The sequence below is a fragment of the Typopeltis vanoorti genome, chromosome 18 (assembly GCF_054136105.1).
Source record: "Typopeltis vanoorti isolate ZY-2024b chromosome 18, IOZ_Tvanoo_1.0, whole genome shotgun sequence".
Lineage (NCBI taxonomy): Eukaryota > Metazoa > Arthropoda > Arachnida > Uropygi > Thelyphonidae > Typopeltis > Typopeltis vanoorti.
The window spans coordinates 51,674,473-51,686,733 of record NC_143566.1 but is presented as its reverse complement, the minus strand read 5'-3'; the positions used below and the strand labels follow the sequence as shown (position 1 = coordinate 51,686,733).

Here is a 12,261-nt window from a genome sequence, read left to right as displayed (position 1 = left end):
TTGTGGTACCAAAGTCTGCCAGTCAAAACTAATAAATGAGTTAAGTGTTGTTTTGATGCCAAAAACTAAAGAGAGATCAATTTCCTCCAAACAGCAGCATAAGTGACATTTCTGCTTTCTTCTTTCCACTTACAATTGCATCTTGTATTAAAATTTCAGCTTTTGAAGATGGAGCATTAAGCATTAATTTTTGAAGTTGCCATGAGAGGCCACTAAGCCTAATATGCAAGGGAAAATGGGAATGAAACGGTTTGATTTATCTCAAAAACCACAATATCATTCAACTATTTACTGTACTTGCTTTTTTTGAAAATCAGGGTCAACCTGTCCAATCAGAAGATAGCAAAGGATTAATGGAAGGAACACCACCCAGACCGGGTTCAACTGCCATTGAGGTCTCGTCAGTGGGAGCCAGACCCATTGCTCTCATATACAAGTTGCCAAAAGGTGTCTCACCCCCATTATTAAACCACTCTGGATTTAGAGAAAGATGTTGGAAATTTTTTCAACTTGGTTACACTATAATAAATTTAGCTTAATCTTTTATCCAAGTGTAAGCAAACAAAGTTTTCACCTGAAGTATCTCCAGAACTGATGCATAAGAATGGGGTGAGACACCTTTTGGCAACTCGTACAGGTAAAGATGACTTGTCCATTGCTTCCACCTTGGTATCACCACCTCTGGGTTTGGCTCCCACTGATGAGACCTCAATGGGGTTCGAAGCCGGTCCGTGTGGTGGCCCTTCCCTTAATGCACAGCATTATACATGTCCGCAAGGAGATGTGCTTTGCATTATGGGAGATATTGAGACAAGGAGTGATGAGAGCTTGGTCCACCTTTACCACAAGTTGCCTTTGCAGTCCTGAAGATACTTCAGGTGCAAATTTTGTTTGCTTACACTTGGATAAAGGATTAAACTAAATTTATTATAGTCTAACTAAGTGGAAAAAACTTCCAATGTCTATGTCTTTCTAACGTAAAAGTAGGTACTTGTATATGATTAAGTTCTTCGTTTCTTTCTTCAATGTTTCCTTGGTCAGTCATTTTGATGCATTTATGTATGGTGGGATGCTCCTTTTCATGTGAGTTCAGCAGTTCATTTACAACTTGAATAGACTTCTTCAGCCAACCAACTTTCTATTCAACCACAGTTGCTGTTGTCTTTTTCAAAGACAATCAACCCTTCCAAGTCTTCCTTTAACTGTGGGCACAATGATTTTTTTTCCCCAAAAATTTTCATTTTTTAAGATAATGCTCATTGTTGAATGAGGTACCTGAAAATCGGAAGCAAATTCCATCACTTTCATTCCCAAACAGACAAGGGCTTAAAATTTCATGTTTTTCTTCTAATGTTATTGTTTTGTTTCCCTTAAGGATTTTTGAGAACATGAATGTGCTGTACTGTAATTAATTTTAAATTAAACAGAAAATAAATGAAGAACATGGGAATTTATAACAGTTTGCTTCAACTACAAGCTATAGACTAATTCCTCTCTGCACCTGTGAAGTGATCAGGAAACACACCACTTTTTTTTTTTAATGCAAATATTGTATACAAATGAGGTTGAATGTATTGTAAAATACAAAAGATTGCTTACATATATAAACATTGTAAATATTACACATACTCATCCTATTGTATAATAATAAATATACACATAAAATACATATTGTATACATAATTACAAAATAAACTATGTTGATTTAGAAAGCACTGATACTCTAAAATGTTTTAGTGTCAGTTTCATTTCACAGTTGTAAGAAAATACCAGTCATAAAAGTGGTGATCTACACTGTATATACTGATCTTTCTAGCCTAGATAGCCAAGTGGATAGTGTATCAATTGTATAACCAACATGCTATAGGCCAGGGGTGTTCAACCTGTCGATTGTGGAGCAATTTTTGGTCGATCTCTTGTGTATTCCTCCTTACCTACAAATTTAATTAAAACTGAAAACATAATATTTTATTTATTATCATTCTGTATTATTTTTAATTCGTTTTAAGTGTATTGCTATTGTTTATTTATTTTTCTTTAAAATTGTCAAATCAGTAATTTTCTTATAAGTCTGGGTAAATCAATTAATTTGGATTAGTGGAAGTCAAACAGCGAGCCAAGTGAATATGATTATAAGCAAAGTGTAACAACTCGATTGTAGCATAAATATTAAATATTCCAAAGCACATTACATCAATTTTTTACTTAGGTTAAGTCCCATGTGAATATTTTAAAAAAATAAACTTTGTTTGTCTATGTATAGTTTGTATTAGATGTTTTTGTAAATAACTCTTTTGAAGCTAACTTTATATGCTACTTTAATAAGAATATGTTAGAGTGTTAAAAACAAAGGCAATGTTTTTGTCGTCGAAGCTGTACATGGTGGCATTAGAAAGATTGTTATTGAAACTTGTATGTACGAGAAAGGCTTGCAGGCTCTAAGTGTAAACATCTCCGAAGTCAGTCAGAAAGAGTTCAAGCAACTTTCCGATGGCCGGCAACTTACAATCAAAAGAAAGCAGAGGAGAACAAAAAGTCGTGCTAACTTCAAAATTAAGATGAACGACTCATATTGATTCTTTGGGGGTTGCCAAATTTCATGCGAGGTCTCAGAGGGGGCCTAATAAAAAGGGACTGAAGCAAGCAGAAGGGTTCCTGTTTCTAGAATTGCTGTCAGAGAGGAGGCCGCCCGGTCCAGAGTCAGAGAGACTGTCCAGATCCACGTTGCTTGAGAGAGGAGTTTCCCGCTTCCAAAAAGGAGCTTCTCAGTTCGAGACGTCGCTAGAGAGAGAGAGAGACTACTTAAATGCTGCAGACGAGGTTTCAAATTGCAGGAGAAAAGTTTCCAGGCCAGGTTAATGTCAGACATTCACCAGTGTGTTGCGTTTTCATTACAATTTGATGAATCAAACGACTTCACTGATATTGCTCAGTTAATGGTATTTATTCGCATGGTATTTCAAGATTAATCAAGTAAAGAAGAACTTTTGAAAATTATACCATTATTAGAAAGGACTAGGGGAGAAAATATTTTTTCGGCATCTGATGAATTTGTGAAACAACAAACTTCTGCTTTTTAAACTTGTGTCTATTACTACTGATGGTGCTCCTGCAATAATAGGTAATAAATCAGGCTTCATTTCATTATGTATAAATGATGACAAATATCCAGTTTTTTAAACTTACTACTGTATTATTCACCAACAAGTACTGTGTAGCAAAAGATTAAACACAAAAGATGTTTTGGATATTACATTTAAAATGGTAAATTCTGTTCGAGGAAAAGCCCTGCAACACCAGTTATTTAAATTAGGCAGATGATGATAGGGAACTTCTGTTGTACAATAATGTTTTCGCTGGCTCAGCAGAAGTCAATTTTTAGAAAGATTTCTTGTATTAATTAACGATATAAAAATTTTTCTTTGGAGATATTTATCCACAATTGAGTGATAAAAGATGGTTGTTACACTTATCATTTTTAGTAGATTTCTGTACGAAATTAAGCAATTTAAATTTAGAGTTACAAGGTAGAGATAAAAATTTAATTGACATGTTAAGTTCAATATAAACTTTCCAACAATACTTACTTTTATTAAAGAAAAATATAAATGACCATGAATTTAGACATCTCCCATATTTATTAAAATTTTTTGAACAAATTCAAGAAATGCTTCGCAATGATTTAAAAGAATTTAATCGTGAAATAGAATTAGTTGAGGAAGAAATAAATTAAAGATTTAAAGATTTTAATAAAACTGAAATAATTGTATCTTTTATCAATAATCCATTTCAAGAAAACTTTAACATCACAGAAATTTCAAATAAAATTAGTGGGCTGTGTGATATAAACCAAGCTGAAGTAGAACTTGAGATAAACATTCAGAACAGTTTACATTTAAAATCAATAAACAATGAAGTCATTTGGAAGTATGCACATGAAAAATTCCCAATATTACCTGATATTGAGCGAAAAATTCTGTCGTGTTTCGGATCGACATACTTGTCAGAATCCGCTTTTTCAAATATGACCGTCATAAAAAATCAATTAAGAAACCAAATTACAAATGATCATTTGGATGATTGTCTGCAATTGGCCACTTCTTCATATCAACTTGACTATGAAAATATTGCGAGGTCCAAACAATGCCAATTTCACATTAAGTTTTTTTTTTTTTTTTTTTAAATCAACCAGCATTTCCTGTAACTTGCGAGTTTGTAATCAATCTGTTGTTTTTAGTTTGGTTTTCCAAAATAGAGAAATAAATATTTTATTCCAATATATTTGTTCGTTTTTTTTTTTGTTGTATTAAAATAATTAAAAGTGATAAATAAATTTTTAAATATACAAATAAATTTTTAGTTGTGTTTATTTATTTTTTAGTTGTTTATTTGTGCGTAATCAGATATCAGGTTGGGGGAACGTGATCTATATAAGAGAGTAGATCGCTGAATAACTTTTTATAGAAAAGTAGCTCGCGTAGTAAAAAAGGTTGAACACCACTGCTATAGGCTATACCACTGTATGGCATGGATGCTTGTGAATTGCATCAGTTAGTGTGAGATAACCACCCTGCTAATTAATGGAGGCCTGTATTAGGTCTCCAGACTAGCATTTCCAGATTAATGTAACCCCTAAGCCTGTCCACAGTAACTATTATTATTACATGCTACTCCATGAAGTCCTTAGACTCATAAAGGAGGCCCTAAACATTATGCCAAGCATTATCCAACATTTGCGAAGTATCTATTATACTTTGCTTTGAACTCATTCACAGTAATGGCATCAACAACAAACTTTGGCAACCTATTCCACTCATTCACTACTCTCTAAACAAAAAATCTAGTTGTAACACTCTTGCTCAATTTCCATGAATAGTCCCTAGTTCTCCCATCACCAGACCTGTTCTGAAAAATTTCCTCTGTATTAATCTTGTAAAAACCCTTCTGTTTGCTAATTTCCCTTCATACTCCCCTTTTGCATTTCTTACTACATTGGGTGGTTACTGGCCTGTGCTTTGTGCTGCTCATGTGCCTGCTAGTCACCTTTCTCCTTGAATTCTCTCCACATTTTTTTTTTTTTTTTTTTTGTAGCTCCAGCTTAATGATATTCATCCATTTAACTTCCACTTCATTTATGCTCCTGACTCTAGGTAAGCAGACATCAAACACTCCTTTATCACTTTCCATGCACTATTAACATCCATCCCTTGTAGTTTACATGCCATGGCACTGATCAAGCAATCTCCTAAGTTTGTCAGCCCTGTAATTCCACATGTACTCCCCCTCCCCCTTCTTAACTGAAAATTCCACACATTTAGCCACTACCAGATCAAGACCATATGATCACTCTCACCAATTGGTGGCAACTTGGTCATACTGGTTACAGTCAAATTCTCAGATGCAATTACTAGATCTACCACTCTTAAACACTACTATGTTCCATCACATACTGTCTCATGCCATTATTCCTTCAGTAACTGCAAAAATTCCATTTCCTTCCTCCCATATATCCTTTCCTGCTTCCAATCAATGTTCCCATAGTTGAAATCCCCCATAATAATTACCAACCTCCATTCAATGAACTTATTTGTTGATGCATAATATCCTCATCATCTTTTCCATCCCCTGGTCTATAAAGCATCCAACTATATAATTTGTTCTGCTTGCCTCTATCTCACATCAGATAGCCTCAAATGTGCTATTTTCACTGGCCTACAGTTGAATTTCTGCTCTTTTCGGTTGCAGTTTATCAGTTATCATCAATACCACACCTCCCCACATTCTTTTCTCTCTCTAACCTCCCTGAACACATTATACCCTTCACTTTCTATCCCACTAACTATATCATCTTCTGTCAGCCATGTCTCAATGCCAATAATCTTTGGCTAGAATGAACTTACCAATGCCAAAAACTCCTTCCCTTGTTCTGAATGTTCCTAGCATTAGTGTACATAAAGTGGAAAAGTGTAATGTACTATAGGTTTGCAACCTTTTATGGGTGAGATTTACATTAATACTATTAGTACTACTACTACTAATAATAATAAGTGTTTTTTTTTCTTCTTTTTCTGAGACAGTATGCAACAGTATGTCATACTGGCACCTTTATTACAGTGTATAACAGAAAAATTAACAATCTTCTTAAATATGCCTCCATATATCAAATTATACATCAGGATCCCACCAAATTTCAAAAGAAAAAAAGTGTATAAATTATTAATCAATCAGGCAACCCTCCTTCCTTTATTAAGAATTCTATTCATTTTAAAACTTTAATAAAAGATTCAGATATCACGGTCAGCTACTTCTTTAATGTACCAATGACAGAGACACTTGACTTTACTAAGCCAGATTTCCCTTTCTGACATTTGAATTATTCATAATCACCATTTTTTCAGGTGATTCAGTTGGTAGTTCAGTCGGTATAGATCAGCAGTTCTCGACCCTATACCAGTGGGTACAAATGTTCCTACAGAGCTATTTGCTTGTGCCCGCTGTCAATTATTAAATAAGGAACAAAATAAAATTAAAACTCGAAAATATGAGTCTTCTCTTAGTAATAATATTTATTGAAATCATAAAAATGTTAACACTTGTGTTATATTATGAACATTTTGTAATTCCTCTGTCTTTGAATGTGAATGTTACCAGTGTCAATTTTGTGCATATATTTTATGTATTTAGTCTACTAGCAACCATGCACTTGAGAAATGTGTCACCACTTCACCGGTGTTGTCGGAACGCTTTGACCATACATTATTTTCTCGTGTTTAAAAATTTTGCCCCAAAAAGAGTAATCCAAATAAAAAACAATGAACATATAAATTCAACAATGATTGGGAAGAAGACTATTGTTTTATCCAGAGTAAAGGGAAATGTTTTTGCTTACTGTGCAAAATTTAGTTTAATTTAGTTGTAATAAATGTTACATGTGTATTTATCCTACTTTCATAGTTAATTCATTTGTTAACTGTTATCAATTGATATGATAAGCAAGTATAAATTTTCATAGAAAAAAAATATTGGTGCTTGCCACTCTCTTTCCAAACTCAAATGCACCCATGATAACAACCAGGTTGAGAATCCCTGGTATAGATGAATTCCCTTTGGTTGGAAAGTCCTAGGTTCAATTCCTGTCTATCATGCGAGGAACCTTTATCACGTCTTTTCAACCAAAGATGAATTAATCAGTCTCATATGGAGGTGGAGGTTTTTTCTTCCAGGAACTCTGGTTTATTGTCCCTCAAAACAGGCAAACCAGCCAGTAACCACATAACTACAGACACTTCGAGAAAAGATGGTAGCCTGCACTGTGTCCCCTAGGAAGCAGTAACATCTGCCAATACCTCATTTTAAATACGTGGACTAGATTTTTTGCATTGAGAGTGGTTCTGTGTGTGTAAAAAAAAAAATAGTGTGGGTCTCCAGATTCCATGGAGATACTGAATAACAATAATAATAAGATGTAAACTGGAACTAAATGGATAAATACTGGAACAAGTAATGAAATTTAAATGCCTACAAATAACTGCTAATGGTGAAAATGTAACCCAGCATAAAGAAAAGAGTAATATCCCTGAAGGCTAATAAAATATCTATAAAATGAAGATTTATGACAAATCTCAGTTAAAACTCATGAATGAATAAAAAATAAAAAAAAAGAGTAAAATGGAATATTAATAGAATGGAGTCAAAAAAAAGGATAGTTGTTGCTATATACTTGGGGGGAGGGGGGGCACAGAACGATGCGAGTGTTATGCGTGGGGAGATGAGAACAATAAGGGCAAGCAAGCCAAGATAGTGTGATGGGATGGAGGGACTTCAACTAAAAGGGCACATTAAAAGGAGAAAAGTATATACAGAAAGATAGAAATGAAATTTATACATTTATACATTCCTGTTAAGATTTACATGTAGATCTTAACAGGACAAAGTGTGAGACTGAAAGGCTACAAAAATGTCAAGAGATTAGTGAAACTGAAAAGAGGAAAAAGCAAGAGGTTCAAGTAAAAAATGAAGATTGCATAAATAAGCAAGAAAAAGAGCATAAGGAGATATTTATCTGATTTTATGACAGAAGGAGTACCTCACAAAAGTGCAAAAATCTTGGTTCCCTGGTGTGAAAATTAATAATATCAGTGATGATGTCAGAATACAGAAAGACAAGATGAAAGAATTGATAGTCTTGGATGGCATCAATGACCTGAGAGGTGAGAAGTATGAGGCAGGCTATGAAAGAATTAATGATGAAAAAGAAGAGCAAGAGGTCCATGCTATAATAGAGGCAAACTAAGAAGGAGGGTGATGATAGCTAATGAATCAATATGGAGGTTGTGCAGAAGAAATGATGTAGAGTGTGTGGACCTATTATGGTCTGAGTTTGATGGATAGAAGGATTTTGATACTGCTGATTGATTTCATTTGAATGGATTTGGAGTTAAGATGCCTAGAGAGAGCTTTGTTGACTGAAGGTGTGGAGACAAAGTCAGGAAAACGAATGAAATTAAGGCTAATGCAGGCAAGTGCATGTGAAGGCACCCTGAAATAAATGACTGTGTGAATGAACAAAAAATGCAGAATGTAGTCTCTCAGGCAACAATACTGAATGGAGTTAGTCAATTCAGGATCTAAAGGTGGTTGGGTCTAAGGGAATGCTACAGTTTCTAAATACTAATGCTAGAAGTATCAGGAATAACAAGGAAGTGTTTTTGGTATTGGCTAGTGCAACCTTGCCAAAAGTTATATGCATTAAGGTTCGAGGTTTAGAGGTACAGGAGGAGAGTGTGTTCCAAATACTGAGTACTCTGGATGTCAGTAAAGCTGAGGGATTGGATGGTATTACACCATAAGTTTTGAGAGAATGTGCTAAAGAACTGACAGCTCATTTGACCTGGCTTTTCAATGAAAGTCTGGCTAAGGGAAAGGTGCCAAGGAAATGGAAGGAAGGTAAGATAGTGCCATAGCATAAGGGCAGTAGCATAGACTGGAAGTGTCTAATTATAGGCCAGTTTGTGTTTCATCAGTAGTTGTTAAGATCTTGGAGAAATTAGTTAGGGAGAGTATACAACATTGGGCAGATGAGGGTACTGTTATCTGTGAGAGTCAACATGGATTTGTGAAGGGGCACTCTTGTTTTAGTAATATGCTAGCCTTTTACAATAAAGTTACAAAAGCAGTAGATGAGGGAAAGGCATATACTGCTATTTTCTTGGACTTAGCAAAGGCATTTGACAGGGTGCCACATGATAAGCTGATATTTAAGTTGCAGCACATGGGTCTGGATGTCAGGTTGGTCAACTGGATTCAGGATTGGCTGTCCAACAGGTATCAGAGAGTTGTGTATGATGGGGCAGTTTCAAGGAAGCAGAGGATTACAAGTCGGTCCTACAGGGCTCAGTACTGGGACCTATATTGTTTAACCTTTATATCAATCACATTGTCAGTGGATTGCAGGGGAATATTCAGTTGTTTGCAGATGATGCAAAGTTGGGAAGGGTTATTAGTAATAGTGCAGATCTGGTAGCCCTGCAAAAGTGGAAAAGGTACAAAGGCAGATAACAAAGATGGTTTCAAGACTGTACAATGATAGTTATGATGATTGGCTGAGGGAGTGTGGACTGCAGAGTTTGGTGGATAGAAGGAGAGGTGATATGATTGAGACTTTTAAACTGCTGAGAGGTGGTTACAGGGTTGACACTGGGAGTTCTTTCGCTTGGTTGAACAGCAGGAAGGAATGATGACAAGGGCTATCCCTGGAAGTTATGAAAGGAAACTGTGAGCAAGAGGGTGAGGAGTGGTTTCTTTGCATGGAGGGTGGTTGAACCATGGAATGCATTGCCTGATGGAGTGGTCTGATAGACTTTGTGTTTCCTAGGAGGGACCTCCCACGATGAGTCTTGATAGACCGTGTTTCTTAGGAAGGACCTCCCGCAATGAATCTTTTGACTCCATGGAGGCCTGAATAATAATAATTAGTGAGACTTGCCTAACAGCAGATGACATAATAACTAGCAATGTGATGAGTCTAGTATTGCTGATGATAGCAGATGAACTGCAGCCAACAGTAGTAGGAGGCAGTCAGAAAGATTTGAGGCAATCTGGTGTAAGATTGAGGTCAATAAGACAGATTATAAAATTGGTTCCTGCTATAAGATAGGGGATGACAGGGATGATACAGAAGACAAGCAGATGAGGACAATGAGTGCAAGTCAAGTAATTATTATGGGGAACTTCAACTTTGGAGACATAGACTGGATGGAGGAAATGGAATTTATACACTTACTGAGAGATGATTCCTTGAAGCAGCACATAAGGGAGGAGACTTGGGGGGGGGGATATGAGAGTGTTGGCTTTGACTATAGGATTAGAAGACATGTCCATAACTAGGATGGCTACATTGCCTCCAATGAGAGGATAATCATGTGGTCTTGACTTGGAAGATAGTGATATATATATATATATATATATATATGGAAATTTCATTAAAGAAGGGAAACATGTGAAACTACAAAGCAGGTGATTATGCAAAACTCAGCTTGAAGCGATAATATGTTCACACTACATTGGGAATAGTCAAGGAGTATCTGGAGGAAGCAAAATCAGACTGCATACCCAAGGTCAGGAGAATAAATCACGTAGGCGTTAGATGCACAGTATTATGAAGCACGAGTTCAAAAAAAAAAAAGAGAGAAAATGTGGAGGATATATTAAGAGAAAGGTGACTAGCAAGTTCATGAACAGTACAAGGATCAGTCAAGAAAGGTGACCAGAATGGTAAAGAAGGCCAAATCAGATTATGAGAAGAAATTAGCTGAGCATGTCAAAGGAAATCCAAATGAGTTCTTTCATTATGTGGTGAGTAGGAAGAAGAATGACTATGGAAGGATAACTATGAGTGCTGATGGCAAATATGATGGAAGCAGATGAGATAGTTGAGCTAGAGTGACACTACTTTGCAAGGGTTATATATAATCAAAGTCAAGATGATGTAAGAAGAGAGATTGATGAATTGGAGGCTAAGGGAACTACAGAATCTCAATGCAAATGCAGATGCATGATTAGATGGGTTATCAGCTTGTGTGTTATGCGAATGTGCAAGAGAGCTGGCAATGCCTTTGACTAGGCTGTTTAGTTTATATTAAAGTTTTGGAAGAGTCCCGGGAGGGGGGGGGAATAATTCCATTGCATAACGGAGGATCTAAGTCTACAGTAGCAATCAGTAGTGCACTCAGGATTGAATCTTGGGGGGGGGCTGCGTTCAGTAGACAATTTGAGACCACACACTACACATCACATATGACCTATGACTGAGCATCTGCAATGATCACTAATTCATAAGTAGTACAGAAATAGAAGACATGACACAGCATAAATAAAAAAAACATGAATTTAATTAGGAAAAGATTTTGATTTTTAGAAAATTTTCTAGTGTTTTTTCCCTTTTTCTTTGGGGGAGGGGGGGGAATTATAGATTACGTTCCACCAATCTGATAACACACAAATAAACAATAAAAATAAACTAAAAAAAAATACACAACTAAAAACTTTGTGTATTTAAAACTTTATTTATCACTTTTAATTATTTTAATACAACAAATATTTTAATACAAAAAAAAAATAATATATATATATGTATATATATATATATTGGAATAAAATATTTATTTCTCTATTTTGGAAAACCAAAGTTAGAGAAAACAACAGATTGATTACAAACTCACAAGTTACAGGAAATGCTGGTTGATTAAAAAAAAAAAAAGTTAATGTGAAATTTGGCATTGTTAGGACCTCACAATATTTTCATAGTCAAGTTGATAAGAAGAAGTGGCCAATTGCAGACAATCATCCAAATGACCATTTGTAATTTGGTTTCTTAATTGATTTTTTATGACATTCATATTTGAAAAAGCGGAATCTGACAAGTATGTGATCCAAAACATGACAGAATTTTTCACGCAATATCAGTTAATATTGGGAATTTTTCATGTGCATACTTCCAAATCACTTCATTGTTTATTGATTTTAAATGTAAACTATTCTGAAGGTTTATTATCTCAAGTTCTACTTCAGCTTGGTTTATATCACACAGCCCACTAATTTTATTTGAAATTTCTGTGATGTTCAAGTTTTCTTGAAACGGATTATTGATAAAAGATACAATCATTTCAATTTTATATAAATCTTTAAATCTTGAATTTATTTCTTCCTCAACTAATTCTATTTCACGAATAAATTCTTTTAAATCATAGCAAAGCACTTCTT

The 12,261-nt window shown here is 35.1% G+C and overlaps 1 protein-coding gene across 1 annotated transcript in view; it reads right to left on the bottom strand.

Annotated features, from left to right (window-relative positions):
- Nucleotides 1–12,261, bottom strand: part of LOC150096667 (very long chain fatty acid elongase AAEL008004-like) — a 135,022-nt gene that overhangs the window by 99,796 nt on the left and 22,965 nt on the right. The gene's annotated exons all lie outside the window — the stretch shown is intronic.